Here is a 20811-nt window from a genome sequence, read left to right as displayed (position 1 = left end):
AGGTTAATAAATGGTAGAGCCAGAATTCAAACCCAAATCTTTTGATTCTAAATTCATTACTCTTACTCATATTGATATAGTGGGAGCTGTATCCAGACACCTTCCAACATGCTTGGTCATCATTCTTGGTTCAAGTGACTCTGTGGATGCCTCGGGACCTGTTTCCAGGTATTTGGTGGCCAGCAATGGAAAGATTTTATGTTTTGGTATGACATGATAAATCCAGAGATTTCCATTGTGCCTCGTGCCCTTGTACCCTTGTGCCCCACTGTGTGACACTAGCAGAGGAGCTGAGCCTTCTTTAATTAAAATAACCCTATGTGAATTTCCCACATGGTAAAAAGTGTACTTTTTCCACTTTGACTCTCCTGTAGAGGGGTTAGAAGAGTGGGTGATGCCCTCTATCTACTGTGCCCTTGCTCCCACGTGGATTGTAGATTCAACTAGAGGAGCCTACAACTGGGATCCTGTCAGCTTTTTCCATTTTGTTTCCTTTTCAGAGTAAATGACTGCATCATGTTCTCAGGGTGGACCTTTCTAGATTAGGAGTGGCCTTGTGAGTTAGAGAAGCTCCAATGAGAGGAGTATTTTACTGTAGCAATGGACTAGTGGCTGTGGAAGCTTCTCCATCCAAGAAGATCACTAACAATAAGATTGGCTCAAGACTTGGCTGGTGTTTGACAAACCAGTACAGTGAATGTGATAACAGGAAGCCAAACTCCAATTATTAAAGGCAGGCTTCCCCAGGACAGAACCTCATTGAAGTATATGCCTGGGTACAGATCAGGGAGTGGTACACTATCCCAGTACCTAGCCTAGCATAGTGGTTTTTTGAAAAACTTAAGTTTAGGTGAATATTTAGGAAACTCCCACTACCATATTACCCAATTAAATGTAATTCTTTTGAATTGCATTCAAGGGTGAGAAGACCCTTTGTAAACACTGATTGTTGTTTTCTTTGTTGTGTGAAGTAGGAGAGGACAGGCAGAATTTGGGTCACTTTGTAGGACTTTAAACTTGGACACATAGAGAAGAATAATATCCAAAATTAGTAGAATAAGTCAGAGCAGGAGCCCCAAGGAGTAGGAGGTAGGTCCCTAGACCTACATTTTAAGTGGTTTTTTATCCTGCCAGTCTCATGTTTTTATAACCCATTTGGATGGGTGGCCCACTTTTACAAAGGAGTAATTTGTTGACTCTGATGATTGAGAAACTGCATGAACATCGGCTCTTTTCCTGGCGGGTGGGAAGGAAGACAAAAGCAGAGTATTTCAAGGGGACTTGGCTCCATGAAAACTGGGAAAAGCAAGAAGAGATTGGTAACTAATTATGTGCTCTATGATAAAAATAACTCTTATCGCAACTTTGCATTTGACTTTTCTTCAATGTTGTCACTTTCTTTACATTTCCCTTGGGACACTCTTTTTTAAATAAAAAATATTTATACATTTTGTTTGGATATGACACTGTTTAGCCTCCAAAATACATTCCTTAAAAACAGATAAGGAAAACTACCTAATTCAGTGCTTTAATTTATGTTATCTTGTCATTTAAGTCTATCTGCAAAGTAGCCTAGAAAAGAGTAGGCCACTTGCAACTTTAAAAAATAGTTTAAGGGCAGTTTTAGAAATTACTGTTATGTTTCAGGGGAGGAAGTAATTCAGCTTGACTGGAGAATAGATTTGGGGTTAGAATAGTAGAAAATAGGGCTGGAAAGTTTAGATTGCAGTAAAATGGTAGAGGATTTATTAAAATACCAGGCTGAGAAGGGTTCTCTAGAAAGTAAATCCACAAGCATTTATCAAACATCAAATGTTGTGCCAGGCACTGTGCTAAACACAAACAAGAAACAATTTTTCTCCTTAAGGGGCACACATTTTATTCAAGGAACCACTATGTACATATACAGGCATATTCAAAATAGATACAAGGTGATGGGGATTGGGGAGGACATTAGCAAGTGGAGGGAACATCTAAACACTAAAATCTTCTGGTTCCATAAGTTTCACTACATTTAAGAAACAATATTTCACCCATCTTCATGAAAAGGCAATGCAATGTCATTATGCAATGACTTTTTCCAAGTAATCGTCAAGCCACTTTCACAATTTCAGTGTAACTGGAGATGTTTCAATCTTCCACCGCTTTCTTTATATATTAACAAATTGCAAAAGTTTATTAGAGTTGCATTAAAGAGAAAGAATAGGATATCTCTATAAAACCCTCCTTGCTCTAGTGAGGAAATTCATATTAGTTGATCCATCTCAGATCTCCTCCAAGATACTTTTTGCCCATTGTTTCAACTATAACATGATCCTGCAGCATTGATTCTGAAGACAGTAACAGAGTGAGGTGTTATGGTAATTCCTGGTCTTGCACATGGCAGGTCTGACTGAACTCTTTAATATACTCAGTTCAAAAGAGGGTGCCCCTGAGCCAATCAAATCATCCTCAAGAGGAAGCAATTTAATCATTCCATCCTCAAAGAGGTGCCAATAAGGCAAAAAGATCTAGGTTCAGATGTCCTCAATCCTTTCAAAGATGCACCCATGGGTAGGTCCATATCTTGTAGAGTTCCAAATAATGGTTCAATTACCTATCATCAACTTGATCTACCTACTTTGATCTACCTTCTAGAGTACTAGTCTTGGAATCATGGAGGCCTGAGTTAAATTTCTGCCACAGATGGTTGTTGTCCTTCATTCTCAAAGAGGACCAAAATGACTTCACTATGTTGCCCTTAAGTTCTAGTGCTTCCATCTGTGGCTGATCAGACCAATATGAGCTTGGAATGTTCTACCACAGGTTGGGCACAAATAGTCCATATGAGCATTTGGGGTAGAGATGTCTCTAAATTTGCACAACTCATGTTTCTTTTGAGCTACTGCAATTCTGCTTTGCTCACAGAGCACAGCACCTTCTTTGATACAGGCATGCTATGCTGGGCAATCCTTGGCCAGCATCTCTCATGTCATATAATCAATTCCAAAGTCAGAAGAAGCAATACAAGGATACTTTCAAGGTCTCTCTGAAGAACTCTGCCACAGATGTTCACTAGCTGTGTAACTCTAGGAAAAATATTTGATCTCTGTAAGCCTCAGTTTATCTATAAAATGAGAGGGTTGGACTACATAACTTCTAAGTTCCCTTGCAATTCTAAATGTATAATCAAATTTATCCAAACAGATGAGTAAACACAAAATAATTAGAAGAGGCAAACAGTACTGACAGTGCCCTCTTTATCTTATTTATCCCTTAATCTAGAAGCCTTCCTAATAAGATCAGGGGTGAAGCAAGGATACCCATTATCACCACTATTATTCAATATGGTACTAGAAATGTTAGCTACAGAAATAAAAAAAGAAAAAGAAATGGAAGGAATTAAACTAGGCAATGAGAAAACAAAACTATCACTCTTTGCAGATAATGTGATAGCATACTTAGAGAACCCTGGAGAATAAACTAAAAAAACTACCTGAAATAATGAACAACTTTAGGAAAGTTGTAGGATATAAGATAAAGTCATGTAAACCATCAGCATTTCTTTATGTGACCAACAAAGCCCCCATTTAAAATAACTATAAACAATATAAAATAATTGGGAGTCTACCTGCCAAAACAAACCCAGGAACTATATGAAAACAATTCAAAAACACTTTTCACACAAATAAAGTGAGATCTAACCAACTGGAAAAATAGCTATTGCTCATGGGTCAATATAATAAATTGCTCAAGTCAATATAATAAAAATGACAATTCTGCCCAAACTAATTTACTTATTCAGTGCCATACCAAGCAAAGTACCAAAAACTTATTTGATAGAAGCTAGTAAAAATAATAAAATTCATCTGGAAATAAAAAAGATCAAGAATATCAAGGGAATTAATAAAAATACAAAAGAAGGTATCATAGTAATACCAGATCTCAAACTATATTATAAAATAGTAATCATCAAAACTATCTGGTACTGGCTAAGAAATAAAGTGGTCAATCAGTGGAATAGATTAGATACACAAAACACAGTAGTCAATGACCACAGTAACTTAGTGTTTGACAAACCCAAAGATCCCAGCCTTTGGGATAAAAATTCACTATTGCAAAAACTGCTGGGGTAACTGGAAAACAGCAGGACACAAACTAGATATAGAACAACATCGCACACTGTATACGAACAAAAGGTCGAAATGGGTGCATGATTTAGACATAAAGAATGACAACATAAGCTAATTAGAATAACTTACCTGCCAGATCTATGGAGAAGGGAAGAACTCTTGACCAAACAAGAGATGGAGAGCACTACAAAAGTAAAAAAGATAATTTCAATTATGATAAATTTTTAAAAAACTGTTGTATGAATAAAACCAATACAACCAAGATTAGAAGGAAAGTAGGAAGCTGGGAAACAATCTTTGCAGCAAGTATCTCTGATAAGGGCCTCATTTCTCAAATATATGGAGAATTGAGTCAAATTTATAAGAATACAAGCCATTCCCCAATTGATAAGTAGTCAAAGGATATGAACAAGTAGTTTTCAGATGAAGACATCAAAGCTATCTATAGGAATACGAAGAAGTTCTCTAAATCACTTTTAATTAGAGAAATGCAAATTAAAACAACTCTGAGGTACCACTTTACACCTATCAGAGTGGCTAGTATGACAAAAAAGGAAAATGATAAATGTTGGAGAGGATGTGGGAAAATTGGGACACTGTTGGTGAAGTTGTGAACTGATTCTGGAGAGCAATTTGGAACTATGCCCAAAGGGTAAACAAACTGTGCATACCCTTTGATCCAGAAATACCACTGTCAGATCTGTATCCCAAAGAGATCATAAAAAAGGGGGAAAGGACCTACATGTGCAAAGTATTTATAGGAGCCCTTCTCATGGTGGCAACATTTTGTAAACTGAGGAGAATGCCCATCGGTTGGGGAATGACTGAACAAGCTGTGGTATATGAATGTAATGGAATACTATTGTGCAATAAGAAATGATAAATAGGCAGATTTTTTTAAAAAACCACGTGGTATGAACTGATGCAAAGTGAAATGTGCAGAACCAAGAAAACATGGAACACATTATTGGCAACATTGTGTGATGATCAACTATGAATGACTCAGCTCTTCTCAGCAACACAATGATCCAACACAGATACAAAGGACTTATGAGAGAAAATGCTGTTCACAACCAGATAAAGAACTGATAGACTTTGAATGCAGATCAAAGCATTTTTTCACTTACCTTATTCTTTTTCATGTTTTTTTCCTTTTGCTCTGTTTTTTCTTTCACAATTGTGACTAATATGGAAATATATTTTACATGATAGCACAACCTATATCAAATTCCCTACCATTTATTTTGGAAGGGGAGGGGAGGGGGGGAGAAAAATTTGGAATTCAAAAATCTTGTAAAAATGAATGCTAAAAAATTATCTTGACATAGTTGGGGAAAAAATAAAATACTATTTTTAAAAAATTCTTTTTATCCTTAAAGGCTTGGCTCAAAGTCTATCTCCTCCATGATATCTTCTTTTATTATCCCATTTTAAAGTGCTTTTTTCTTCTTTACATTCCTATGACCCCTATTTTTGTACCATACATGGCTCCAATTGTAACTATAAAATATTGGGTATTTACGTTCATGCCAAAAGCAAAGCAAATGAGTTTAAAACCATTATTTGGATATGTGGTGTGTGTGTGTGTGTGTGTGTGTGTGCGCGCGCGCGCGTGTGTGTGTGTACATGGACACCAGCCCTTGAGAATTTGAGAATATTTGACAACTTTGTTTTGGAAATGGAATTTCCCTTAAAGATAATAGAGATAGTATGTGAAACTCATTATTTCTAAAGCATTGCTAGAGCACTGTGCTTGGAATCAGAAAGACCTGAGTTCAAATTCAGCTTCAAGCATTACTAACTGTGTGACCCTGGGAAAGTCATTTAAGCTCTATTTGCCTCAGTTTGCTCATTTGCAAAATTGGGCCAGTGATAGCACCTGCTTCCCAAGGTTGTTGTTGGAATCAGATGACATAATAATTATAAATCACTAAGCACAGTGCTTGGCTCATAGCACTATATACATATTTATTATTATTATTATTATTATTATTAATTCTGGGTTTTCAGAAGCGATGTGCCACATGGACTAAAGAAGATGCAGAGAGGAGGGGGTTGGGGTTTTATTTTTTAATGTTGGAACCACTGATTGTAGACACTGCCAACTTTCCTAATAACTTCCTTTTTGACATCATGTCTGGCTGTTGAGTTTCCTTGGCTTGCCTTCATTATCACTTCTCTTTATCTCTAGACAAGACTTGCCTCTGCATCTTGCTATGCCTACTGCTAAATGATCCTGTGGACTGGTGAAACAGTTTCATGTCACAATAGCAGCATGGGTATTTTCTCTTTATGTCTTTCCAGCTGTGATGTGAAAAATTCAGTGCCTGCTGTTCTCTTCTTCCTACTGAAAGCCAAATGCAAAGAACTGTTACGAGGACTTATGGGGCTAGTACATTCTCTACTAAGCAGCCCTCTTACCTCTGGACTCATGTATGTAGTCTGATCTAGTTTCAGTCCTTGGGAAGCTTAACCTCTAGAAAAGAGAACAGACTCTTTTTCTTATACTCTTTGGCTCATTATATCCTGCATCCTGGTACCCTGGGGGAAAATTACTTAGGTTCTGTCTCATGTGTAGGGTCTCCTCAAAGGAGGAAATAAAAGGTGCCCCCAACATGGTAACTCCAGCTACTAAAGATCCCAAAAGAAGATTCTTATCACCAAAGTCCTTGACACCCTGGAATGGTTCAAAATCAGAAATTAACATTATTTTAATAACGGAAATCTTTCAGAATGAAATTTATTTTTACATTTAAACTAAATACCATATTAAACCATGAGTTATTAGATAGGTTTTTTTTTGCATAAATACTATGTTAAAATTTTTACTAATAAAAGGTAAACTGGTAAAACACATCTTCTTCCATCTGTTGAAGAGGGGGCTATGGGTATGCGGTGTTGGATGTGTAGTTGGGCTTGAATCATCATTCATGTATGTGATTTGTATTACCTTAGCTGTTTTGCTTTGTTAGAAGGGAGGGCCTTTCGGGAAATAGGGCAGAGAAGGAATGGAAATGACTGTAATGAAGACACAAAATGAAGACAAAAAAGGCACCAATAAAAGTTAAGTGTTCCTAAATCTTGGAGAAATATGTTTTAAAAATTTAAAATATCATAGATTAGCTATTTTATCAATACATGCATTTATTCTACCAACACAGATTGTAACATCACAGTAATTTAGTAGATGGGTTTTATGAGTTGATGTAGCCATTAAAAAAGTCATCCAACAATGATTAACTTTCTTTTCAAAAAATTTATTTTTAAACATTCTTTTCTTTCTAAATTTTGAGTTCCAGATTCTCTCCCACTCCTTCTCTACCCACTGAGGAAGCAAGCAACATATCAATTATACATGTGAAATCACCCAAAACATTTCCATATTAGCCAAATTTTTTAAAAGGGAAGAAAGTCATACTTTAATTTGTCCTCAGTTCATCAGTTCTCTTTCTGGAGCTGGGTAGCATTTAGTTTTTCATCATGAGTCCTTTGGAATTATCTTGGATCACTGTATTAATCAAAAAAGCCATGTTTTTCACAGCTGATCATCATTGCAACATTTCTCTTTGCACAATGATCTCTTGGTTCTTCTCACTTCACTTTGCACCAGTAGATATAGGTCTTGCCATTTTTTTCTGACACCACCCCCTTGATCATTTCCTATAGCACAATAGTAATCCATCACAATTGTATGCTATAACTTCTTCAGTCACTCCCCAATTCATGAGCATCATTTTGATGTGTAATTCTTTGCCACCATAAAAAGAGCTGCTATAAATACTTTTGTACATATAGGTCCTTTTCCTTTTCCTTTGATGTCTTTGGGGTACAGACCTAGCAGTGGTATTACTGGGTCAAAGGGTGCTGGATCAAAGGGTATGTACAGTTTTATAGCCCTTTGGGCATAGTTCCAGATTGTTCCCCAGAATGGTTGGATGAGTTCACTACTACACCAACAATTCATTAATGTACCTATTTTCCCTCATTCCTTCCAGCATATGTTATTTCTGACAGGTGTGAGGTGAGTTGTTTTGATTTGCCTTTCTATAATCAATAGTGATTTACAACATTTTTATATGATTGCAGATAGATTTGATTTCTTCTGAAAACTGATTCTTATTTACTTTGACCATTTATCAATAGGAGAATGGCCCTTATTTTTGTAAACTTAACTATATATTTGAGAAATGAGGCCTTTATTAGAGAGACTGGCTATAATTTTTTTATATTACTTCATTGTCTATGGTACCTTGTAGCAAGATAAACTTTCCCTGATTATGTCTTTCAGTTAGGTCAATTTTTGCTTTTGCCTTGTCTGAGATGATTACTACCCTGCTCTGTTCACTTCAGTAGAAGCATAATAGACTCTGCTCCAGCCCTTCATTTCAACTTGTGTGTGTCTTTCTGTTGCAAGTGTGTCTGTCTTACATAGCATATTGTTGGGATTCTGGTTTCTAATCCACTCTACTATCCACTTCCATTCTATGTCTTAGCTCATCCCATTCACATTTCCAGTTATGATCACTAACTCCATCTTATTTTCCTCTCTGTCTCTGTCTCTGTCTCTCTCCCCTCTGTCACTCTTCAAAAATCAATTTTGTTTTCCACCATTGCCTTCCCCAACCCACCATCCCCCTTAAGACCCTTCCCCCCACATCTCTTATCCTCTTCCCCTCCTATCTCCCTATTGGGTAAGATAGAGTGTGTGTGTATGTATGTGTGCATATATATGTATATATGTACATATATATGTATACACACACACACACATATATATATATATAATCAATTCCAATGAGAGTGAGGTTCAAGCTCTTTCCTCTTCACTATAAAAGCTCTTTCTTGTGCACCTCCTTTATATGAGAAAATTTGCTACATTCTACATCTCTCTCCCCCTTCTCCCAGTACATTCCTCTTTCTCACTCTTATGTTCTTTTTTCTTTGAGATCATCTCAACCTAATAGACTCATACCTATGATCTCTGTCTATGCAGACTCCTTCTAACTGCCTTAATAATGATAAAGTTCTTAGGAGTTACAGTATCACCTTCCCACATAGGAATGTAAACAGCTTAAATTCCTTTAGTCCCTTATGATTACTCTTTCATGTTTATCTTTATATGCTTCTCTTAAGTTTTCTGATTGAATGTCAGATTTTCTATTTAGCTCTTGTATTTTCATCAGTAATGTTTGGAAGCCTTCTATTTCATTAAATATCCATTCCCCCCCCCCCCAAAGGATTACATTCAGCTTTGCTTGGTAGGTTATTCTTGATTGTACTTCTAGCTCCTTTGTCCTCTGGAACATCATATTCCAAGCCCTCTGCTCCTTTAATGTAGAAGCTCATAAATCTAATGTAATTCTGACTCTGCTTCCATGATATTTGAATTCTTTTTGGCTGCTTGCAATACTTTCTCCTTGACCTAGGAGCTCTGGAATTTGGCTATAATATTCTTAGGAATTTTCATTTTGGGATTTTTTTCAGAAGATGATCGGTGTATTCTTTTAATTTCTTTTTGGCCCCCTAGATCTAAGATATTGGGGTAGTTTTCCTCTTAAAATGTTATGTCTAGGGTCTTTTTAATCATCCTTTCAGATAGTCCAACAGTTCTTAAGTTATCTCTCCTGGATCTATTTTCCAGGTCAATTGTTTTTCCGATGAGATATTTCACATTTTCTCCTAGTTTTTCATTCTTTTGACTTTGTTTTATTGTTCCTCAAAGTTTCATAGAGTGATTAGCTTCTACTTGCCCAATTCTAATTTTTAAAGAATTACTTTCTTCAGTGAGTTTCTGTACCATTTTTTTCAATTTGGCCAATTCTGCTTTTTAAGGAGTTCTTTTCTTTAGTGAATTTTTTCTGCCTCTTTTACCATTAGGCCAATTCTGTTTTTTAATGTGATATTTTCTACAGTATTTTTTGTGCCTCTTTTACCAAGCTGTGAATTCTCTTTTTGTAATTTTCTTGTATCACTCTCATTTCTATTCCCAATTTTCCCTTCATAACTTTTATCTGTTTCTTTAACTTTCCAAGAATTCTTGCTAGCCTTGGGTCCAATTAGTATTTTTTCTTTGTTGCTTTGCTTGTAGCTATTTTCACATTGTTATCTTCATCTAAGTTTCTGTCTTGGTCTTCCCTGCCACCGTAGTGGTTTTTTTAATAGTAAAATTCTTCTGTTGTTAGCTCATTTTTCCAGCCTATTTCTTCATTTTGCACTTTGTGTTAAAATTGGACTCTGCTCACTTGGGAGTGGGGAGGCACTGTGATAAGCTGCAGGCTTTTTGTGCTACTCTTTTCAGAGCCATTTATGAGAGTCTACAAGTTTTTGGTCCTTCCCAGGTGGTGGTATCCTAAGAGAGGTGTGGTCACTGCTCTCCTAGCCTGTGATCTCCTCTTTACCCAGGAAGGGCCCCTGCTCCCCTGAAGCCACAAGCACTAGTGCTCTTTTTGACTTTGGAACTGTGACTAGGTCCAGCAACCATAAATGCTAGCATCCTTTTGTCCCTGGAACTGTGACCAGGGCACCCGTTCCCTTGTGGCTTAACAACAGTGTTCTTCTCCACCTTGGAATTGAGATTCAGAACTGCTTATGAACAATAGAGTTGCCAGTCAGTGTCAGCTGAACTCAGTGCCAGCAAGACTCCCCTGTAATCTCTTTCTGACCAGTTGTCCAACCTTCTTACCATCTCTGGGCTGAGAACTCCCAAAGATGCTGCTGCTGTTGCTGTAGTAGCTACTTCCAATGCCACTAGCGTTCCTACAGTGTTCTGGGCCTGTACCCACCCTGGGGTTACAGACCTCTCCTGTAGACCTTCTAAGTTGTCTTAGGCTGGAACCTGTCTTCCTCTGCAATTTTGTTGCCAAGTGACATGACTTGTGCTCTAGTATCTTAGACTTTTAATAGGGGATCGCGACCCTTTTTTGTCTCATGGACTCCCTTTGGCATCTATTGAAGCCTATGGACCCTTTATCAGAATAATGGGTTTTAAAGGCAAAAAAACAAAAACAAAAACAGAGAATTACAAAATAAACCAATTAAATTGATATATAATTTTCAAAATATATTACAAAAAATAACAACAACAAACCAAAATAACAAGTACACAGGGGTAAAGAAGCCCCGATTGAAGACTTCAGGCTTACTTCCATGTCATGTTGAGGGTTTTGATTTAAAATTTACTGAAGGATATTTTTAGCTCAAATAATCTGTTTGCAAATATTTAATATTTTCCTACTGATTTAAATTCAATAATGACTTTTACTAGTTTATTTTCTAAATGAGATCTATGATTTCATTTGGTTGGGGAAGCTCCCAGTGAGAAACTCCTACCAAAGCCTAGCCCAGTTTCTTCTTAATCATAGTCTTAATGAGTTGCCTGGGGCAGCAAGATGTTATGTGACTTGCCCAGGGCCACACAGACAGGCAGTAGGTATCAGAGGCAGGATTGGAACCCAGATATTTCTGACTCTAAGACCAGTTTTTTATCTACAATACTTCTTACCACATAATAACTTTCACAAACAAAATGAAAAGCATTTTATATATACTGTACAAAATAATTTACCTCTCATAATAACTTTGTGAAGGCAGGAAGGATAAGTGTTATTGTCCCCATTTTTTTTGAATTTCTTTATTTATTTTTAGTTTACCACACACGGTTCTACATGGTTTTGAGTTCCAGTTTTTCTCCCCTCCCTCCCCCCTCCCTCCCCAAGACGGCATGGAATCTCATATAACTGTCATGTATAACTTCGCTTTGAATTAATTTATGCACTAGTCAAGTTGTGGAGAAGAATTTTGACCAATGGAATGAATCATGAGAAAGAAGAGACAGAACCAAAAAAAAAAACCCAAAAACAAAAACAAGAAAAGAAGCAAAAAAGGCGAGCATGTAGTGCGCCTCGATCTGTATTCAAACTTCGCAGTTCTTTCTCTGGATGAAGCATTCTCCATCGTGAGTCCCCTGGAGTTGTCCTTGCCCCTTAGGTTGCTGAGAAAAGCGCAGTCTGTCAGGGTTGGTCCTCACGGAATCCATATATCTATTGGCTGTGCACAACGTTCTCCTGGCTCTGCTCCGCTCACTCAGCATTATGTCGTGTAGGTTTTTCCAGGTTGTTATGAAGTCTGCATCATCCCCATTTCTTATGGCACAATAGTATTCCATCACCTTCATATACCACAGCTTGTTCAGCCATTCCCCAATTGATGGGCATCCCTTTGATTTCCAATTCTTAGCTACCACAAAAAGAGCTGCTATAAATATTTTTGTACATATGGGTCCTTTTCCCGCTTGTGTGATTTCTTTGGGATACAACCCTAGAAGTGGTATTGCTGGGTCAAAGGGTATGAACATTTCTATAGCCCTTTGGGCATAGTTCCACACTGCTCTCCAAAATGCCTGGATCAGATCACAACTCCACCAGCAATGCAACAATGTTCCAATTTCCCCACATCCTTTCCAGCGTTTATCATTTTCTTGTTTTGTTATTTTAGCCAATCTGACAGGAGAGATGTGGTATCTAAGAGTTGTTTTGATTTGCATTTCTCTAATCAGTAGTGATCCAGAGCATTTTTTCATATGCCTGTAGATAGCTTTAATTTCTTCCTCTGAAAACTGCCTGTTCATATCCTTTGACCATTTCTCAATTGGGGAATGGCTTGTATTCCTATATATTTGGCTCAGCTCCCTGTATATTTTAGAGATGAGGCCTTTATCAGAGATACTAGTTGCAAAGATTTTCTCCCAATTTTCTGCTTCCCTCCTAATTCTTGTTGCATTGGCTTTTTTTGTACAAAACATTTCAATTTGACATAATCAAAATTATCCATTTTGCATTTTGTAATGCTCTCTATCTCTTGTTGGGTCATGAATTCTTTACTTTTCCACAAATCTGATAAGTAAACTATTCCTTGCTTTCCCAAATTACTTATAGTATCAGCTTTTACTCCTAAATCATGAACCCATTTTGACTTTATTTTGGTATATGGTGTAAGATAATGGTCTATGCCCAGTTTTTGCCCTACCATTTTCCAATTTTCCCAACAATTTTTGTGAAATAGTGAATTATTAGCCCAGAAGCTGGCCTCTTTGGGTTTATCAAAGAGTAGATTGGTAAACTTGTTGATTTCATCTACTTGTCTACCTATCCTACTCCACTGATCCACACCCCTGTTTCTTAACCAGTACCAGGCAGTTTTGATGACTGCTGCTGTGTAGTACAGTTTAATATCTGGTGTGGCTAAGCCACCATCTCTAGCATGTCTTTTCATTAATACCCTAGATACTCTAGACCTCTTGTTTTTCCAAATGAATTTTGTTATTATTTTGTCCAGCTCAGTAAAAAAATTTTTTGGTAGTTCGATTGGTATGGCACTGAATAGATAGATTAATTTAGGTAAAATTGTCATTTTTATTATATTAGCTCGGCCTAACCATGAGCAAGTGATATTTCTTCATTTATTTAGATCTGATTTTATTCGCGTGAAAAGTGTTTCATAGTTATGTTCATATAGGCCCTGGGTTTGTCTTGGCAAATAGACTCCCAAATATTTTATAGTGCCTTCAGTAACTTTGAATGGAATTTCTCTTTCTATCTCTTGCTGTTGGGCTTTGTCAGTAATGTATAGGAATGCTGAGGATTTATGTGGGTTTATTTTATATCCTGCAAATTTGCTAAAGTTGTTTATTATTTCAAATAGTTTTTTACTTGATTCTCTAGGATTCTCTAGATAAATCATGATATCATCTGCAAAAAGTGATAATTTAGTTTCTTCTTTTCCTATTCTAATTCCTTCAATTTCTTTTTCTTCTCTTATTGCTACAGCTAATGTTTCTAGTACCAAATTGAATAATAGGGGTGATAATGGACATCCTTGTTTCACCCCTGATCTTATTGGGAATGCATCTAGCTTATCCCCATTACAAATAATGCTTGTCGATGGTTTTAGGTAGATGCTATTTATAATTTTGAGGAAGGTTCCACTTATTCCTATGCTTTCTAGTGTTTTTAATAGGAATGGGTGTTGTACTTTGTCAAAGGCTTTTTCTGCGTCTATTGAGATGATCATATGGTTTCTGCTAGTTTTGTTGTTGATATGGTCAATTATGCTAATAGTTTTCCTAATATTGAACCAGCCTTGCATTCCTGGAATAAATCCTACCTGGTCATAGTGTATTATTCTCGTAATGAGTTGCTGAAATCTTTTTGCTAATATTTTATTTAAAATTTTTGCATCAATATTCATTAGAGAAATTGGTCTATAATTTTCTTTCTCTGTTTTGACTCTACCTGGTTTGGGTATTAGTACCATATTTGTGTCATAAAAAGAATTTGGTAGGACTCCTTCTTCACCTATTTTCCCAAATAGTCTACAAAGTATTGGAATTAGTTGTTCTTTAAATGTTTGATAGAATTCACATGTAAAGCCATCTGGCCCTGGAGATTTTTTCCTAGGGAGTTCGTTGATGGCCTGCTCAATTTCTTTTTCTGATATGGGGTCATTAAGAAATTTCACTTCCTTCTCTGTTAGCCTGGGCAGTTTATGTTTTTGTAGATATTCATCCATATCTCTAAGGTTGTCAAATTTATGGGCATACAGTTGGGCAAAATAATTCCTAATTATTGTTTTGATTTCCTCTTCATTAGAGGTGACCTCACCCTTTTCATTTTTGATACTAGTAATTTGATTTTCTTTTTTCTTTTTTTTAATCAAATTGGCCAAAGGTTTATCAATTTTATTGGTTTTTTCATAAAACCAGCTCTTTTATTTATTAATTCAATAGTTTTCTTGGTTTCAATTTTATTAATCTCCCCTTTGATTTTCAGTATTTCTAATTTGGTATTTAATTGGGGGTTTTCAATTTGCTATTTTTCTAGCTTTTTCAGCTGTATGCCCAGATCATTGATCTCCTCTTTCCCTATTTTATTCATGTAGGCATTTAGAGATATAAAACTTCCCCTAAGAACTGCTTTTGCTGCATCCCATAAGTTTTGGTATGTTGTTTCATTATTGTCATTCTCTTGAATGAAATTATTAATTGTTTCTCTGATTTGTTCTTTGGCCCACTCATTCTTTAGAATTAAATTATTTAGTTTCCAATTAGTTTTTAGCTTATTTTTCCATGGTACTTTATTAAAAATGATTCTTATTGCATCATGATCTGAAAAGGATGCATTGACTACTTCTGCTTTTCTGCACTGGATTGTGAGGTTTTCATGCCCTAGTATATGGTCAATTTTTGAGTATGTGCCATGTACTTTTGAGAAGAAAGTATATTCCTTTTTATCCCCATTCAGTTTTCTCCAGAGGTCTATCATATGTGCCTTTTCTAAAATTCTGTTTACCTCCTTCACTTTTTTCTTATTTATTTTGAGGTTAGATTTATCAAGTTCAGAAAGGGGGAGGTTGAGGTCTCCCAATATTATAGTTTTGCTGTCTATTTCTTCCTGTAACTCCCTTAACCTCTCCTCTAAGAATTTGTATGCCTTACCACTTGGTGCATATATGTTAAGCAATGATATTGCTTCATTGTTTATGGTGCCTTTTAGCAGGATATAATGTCCTTCCTTATCTCTTTTAATTAGATCTATCTTTACTTTTGCTTTGTCTGAGATTAGGATTGCTACACCTGCTTTTTTTACTTTAGCTGAGGCACAATATATTTTACTCCAGCCTTTTACCTTAACCCTATGTGTATCCCCCTGTTTCAGATGCATTTCTTGTAAACAGCATATTGTAGGATTATGGTTTTTAATCCATTCTGCTACCTGCTTCTGTTTTGTGAGAATGTTCATCCCCTGCACGTTCAGGGTTATGATTTCGATCTGTGTCTTTTTCTCCATCCTAATTCTCCCTGTTTATGCTTTTATTTCTCCCTTTCCCCTTCTCCTCCTCAACAAGGTTTTGCTTTTGACCGCCGCTTTCCTCAGTTAACCCTCCCTTTTTATTCCCCTCCTTTGTCTTACCGTTACCCACTTGCTACTTCTCCTCTCCCTTCTGCCCACCCCCCTCCCTTTTTCCCCCCTTACCCTCCCACTTCCCGTAGGACAAGTTAGATTTCTAAACTTATCAGAGTGTGTTATTCCCTTCTTGAACTAGATCAGATGACAGTAAAGCTCAAATACTGCTCTTCTCCCTCCCTTCTTTCCCTCTACTATAATATGTTTTTGTGCCACTTCCTTTGGTGTAATTTACGCTTTTCTACTACCTCCTTACCACTTCCCTCATAGCCCTCCCTTTATATCTCTTATTTATATTTTATATCTTTACATCACTTAATTTATACAGGCATTCACAACTTATGTATATCCCTTTCATTTGTCATAATAGTTATACCATTCACAAGAATGACTTCTATATGTATATGTATATATATATACACACACACACACACATATATATATATATATACATATACACATACATAAAAAACATACATAATATGATATAATCCCACATAAAGATGTAAACAACCTGCCCTTATTGGTTAATAAGGTTTGTGGGGTTTTTCCCCCTGGTTACCTTTTTATGTCTCTCTTGAGTTTTGTATTTGGAGATCAAATTTTCCATTGAGTTCTGGCCTTTTCATCAGGAAGGTCTGGAATTCCCTTATTTCATTGAATGTCCATCACCTTGCCTGGAAAATTATGCTTAGTTTTGCTGGGTAGTTGATCCTTGGTTGTAGTCCCAGCTCCTTTGCCCTTCGGAATATCATATTCCAATTTCTCCTGTCTTTTAATGTGGAAGCTGAGAGATCCTGCGTGATCCTGACTGTAGTTCCACGATATTTGAATTGCTTCTTTCTGGCTGCTTGCAGTATTTTCTCCTTCAGTTTATAGCTCTGAAATTTGGCTATAATATTTCTTGGTGTTTTCAGTTTGGGATCTCTTTCAGGGGGTGATCGGTGAATTCTTTCAATGACTATTTTGCCCTCTGGTTCTAGGACCTCTGGGCAGTTGTCTTTGATAATTTCTTTGAAGATACTGTCAAGGCTCCTTTTTTCATCGTGGATTTCCGGTAGACCAATAACTCTCAAATTGTCTCTCCTGGATCTATTTTCCAGGTCAGTTGTTTTGCCAATCAGATATTTCACATTTTTTTCTATTTTTTAATTCTTTACGTTTTGTTTTATTACTTCTTGGTGCCTCATAGATTCATTAGCTTCCACTTGCTCAAGTCTAATTTTTAATGAGTTAGTGTTTACATTTTGCTTTTGAGTCTCCTTTTCCAATTGGTTGATTTTGCCTCTTAGGGTGTGATTTTCTCTCTCTAGGTTCTGAATCTCTGTAGCCATTTCGCCAATCTTTTTTTCCATATTTTCTTTTAGCTCTCTAATTTGGTTTTTAAAATCCTCCTTTAGCTCTTCCAGCAGTGCTTTTTGGGCTGGAGACCAGTTCATATTAGCTTTTGAGGTATCTGATGTATCTACCATGTCATTGCTATCCTCTTCTATGTTGATATTTTGATCCTGCCTGTCTCCATAAAAAGAATCTATTGTCCTCGGTTTTTTTGTGTTCTTCTTCATGTTGGTTTGCCTTTTGCTGGCTTTACAACGAATTTCTATCTGTGGGTCTCAGGGCTTTCTGTCCCAGCTTTCTTATTTTGGGGGTTGTGAGTCTAGAATTATAACCTTCAGTTTCCTGAGGTGTGGGGGAGGGGTCTGGCTCCCTGGCGTCTCACTCCCTATGGGTGCTCTCCAGCACTTGCTTTTCAGCAATGGTCTCAGCTGTTTGTTGTTTGAGCTGATGACTGGCGCTTCCCCTGGGGGAGCAAGGTTACGTCTGGGCTCCCAGTGTTGATCCCTGCCGACTCTGCCCCTCTGGGACTAATGAGCTTCTAGTATTTGTCCTGTGAGGCACCACTACTTTCTCCTCTGTTTCAGTTCTCTTTTTTTTTTTTTCCGAGGAATTCTCTGGGTGAGGTGGGGAGGAATTAGAGCCTTTTACCTGGCCATTGAGTCTTCCGGAAGTTCAAGAAGCCGAGTTCCTGGGTTTTGCAAGCGTTAGGAGTGGGTGTTTTCACGGCCGGTGGCGTTGCGCTGCCTCTCGTCGCTCCCACAGACTGCGGTCCTGTGTTGGGAGGCCTGGGGATCTCCACTGGTTTCGGGCGCCCAGCTTTCTCCCAGCCCATCTCCCACGTGGATTTCCCAGCCAGCCGCTTCCGCCTTGGTCTGGAGCAGCTCCGCACGGAGCACTCTCCGAGCCTACAGGTTCGTTCCTCCAGCCTTTCAGACTCTCCTGGCTCGGAAATTTGCCCCACGCAGACTGCTCGCGGTTTCTGACTCTCTCAAATCTGCTCAAATTCACTTTTTTATGGGAATCTGACAGACCTTGTGAGAGAGCTCCGGTAAGACGCTGCCTTCACGCGGCCATCTTGGCTCCGCCCCTATTGTCCCCATTTTACAGATGATGTAACAAGGGCTCCGAAAAATGAAATGACTTGACAATGGTCAAAAAAACTAGAGAGTGGTGAAGCTGGATGTGAACCCATTTTGAGGAATCAATTTATTAGATACTGTTAGCCTTACTGATCAGTAAGTTGTTAACTAGGCTTAATTAGCATATTCATTTTCATGTTTTTTAAAACCTTAAGACTTACTAGGAATGGAAGGAGCATATGAATTCAATTTGACAGTCATCTGTCCCTTAAAAAGTAAATAATTCATTTCTAATGCTTTTGAATAACAGAATATTGTGATGCAAGATACAGTAAATGAGCTCATATCCTAAAATGAAACAATACTCCGTAAACTAAAATAAAGTTCTTAGAGAGAGGAGCAAGAGAGACACATTGTTGATTGTCATGAAGAAGACATTCAACGCATGAAGACTCATTTTAGGATCTTGATCCTAATCAGATCTTCACTATTGCCCACTAGACCTTGGCCAATTTGACCAACCTCTGGGCTTGAGATTCCCCATCTGTTATCTGGAAATAATGGAATGTCCCATTGTTGCCACTAAACAGAAGGAGCCTAAAATTTTTGAACTTCATAGAAAAAGATGCTATCCTATAGTTTGAATATATTGCTGGGCAGCATTTTCATATCAGTATTTTAGTCAGATAAAAGAGGAGGAAACAAGTTGCTCTTTCTGCCAGAGGGCTAAAGGATACAGGTATGGACTTCTGCATACATGTTTAGCCAGGGTCACTTGGGAGGATGGATTTCTGCTCAAAGTTTTCCTTTCAAGGGAAGAGTCAGTAGTAGGGGCATGTTGAGAAATGACTCTAATTTTAGGGAAAAAAGGAATAAATAAAAATTAATTAAAAAAGCAAAATTGGCTTATGTATCTTATATTAGTCCAAAAGGAAGTTTTCGCCTAATGATGTTCAAAGAAAATCGCTTAACCTTTTTATTTGAGATGTTTTGAAATGTTTTAAAACTGTGATTAAAACAAAGTCACTTAAATGTCACTGCACAGAAACATAAGAAGAGAGTACTGTTTACACTGGCAGTGAGAAAATGTTCTAAAATGAAGTCAGAATGTACCCAATCATCAAAACATGATTGTTTCAGACATAAGCTTCTTTGGATGCTTTTGGAGGGAGGGCTGGACAGTAGTAACAAAGTAGTAACAAAGAGGCCCCCAAAAGACTCTAGAATCAAAGACCTGCAGGAAAAAGACAATTATAGTCTTGTTCTCTGTGTTCCCTCCCCCCATTTCTCCCCCTTTCCTCAGCCCCGTCCCAACCCCAGATATGAGTCTTGCCTCCACAAGGAAATTGTAAGTTTCTTGAGGAGGGGAATCTAAATTGTCCTTGCATTTCCCATAGCTCCCCCAGTTTAGTGCCAGGCACATTTACTGAAATGAATGAACAAAAGAATAATTTTCACCCATTTAGATCCATTGCCTCCTAATATGTGTAGTGGGAAGTATATTTAAACTACTTCAATATATTCAGAGTAAGGGGTCAGATTTGCCCAAATTGGTATGTCATTTACGAGGTGAACTAGATGCCTTGTTTTTCCCTCCTTTGCTCCTCAAAGGTCCTTCTAGCTCTCCAAATAATTTTTCCACTTGACATTCAGATGACTGTCTTTACCTAATGGCCTACCTTCTTACGGAGGTTGATAACTTCACATAAGTTAGTAAAAAAAACCCAATAGGAATATTTTATGGGAAATTGTGAACAAAATCATGTAGGATGAGAGTTGCTCTATTCATACTGATGAATTTATAGACCTACCAAGGTTTTTTTAAAATGTTATTTTAATGTCAAGTAACAAGTATTTGGGCAGTTAGGTGTCACAGTGGAAAAAGTGCCAGACCTGGAGTCAGGAAGACTCATATTTCTGAGTTCAAATCTGGCCTCAGACATTTACCAGTTGTGTGACTCTGGGCAAGTCACTTAACCCTGTCTGCCTCAGTTCCTCATCTCCTGTGTGTGGTTTGTCCTTCATTCTCAGAGGACCATGACATCAGGGAGATGATGACAAGACTTGCAATTGACTTCGATGTAAAATGAGCTGGAGGAGGTGAAATGAAACCATTCTAGTATCTTTGCCAAGAAAACTGGGATCACAAAGAGTCAAATACCACTGAAAACAGTAAAACAATAACCAAATAAGTACTTATATTTTTTCTCTCCAATTAACTCACACATTTTCAAAGAAAAATGGAAAACCAAACACATAACAAATATTCACTATCAAGCAAAACAAATAACCATATTGACCATGTTCATAAATGTATGTCTC

Source organism: Trichosurus vulpecula, chromosome 2 (genome assembly GCF_011100635.1).
Source record: "Trichosurus vulpecula isolate mTriVul1 chromosome 2, mTriVul1.pri, whole genome shotgun sequence".
NCBI classification, from domain to species: domain Eukaryota; kingdom Metazoa; phylum Chordata; class Mammalia; order Diprotodontia; family Phalangeridae; genus Trichosurus; species Trichosurus vulpecula.
The sequence above is the reverse complement of the archived record's forward strand: the minus strand, read 5'-3'. Positions refer to the sequence as shown.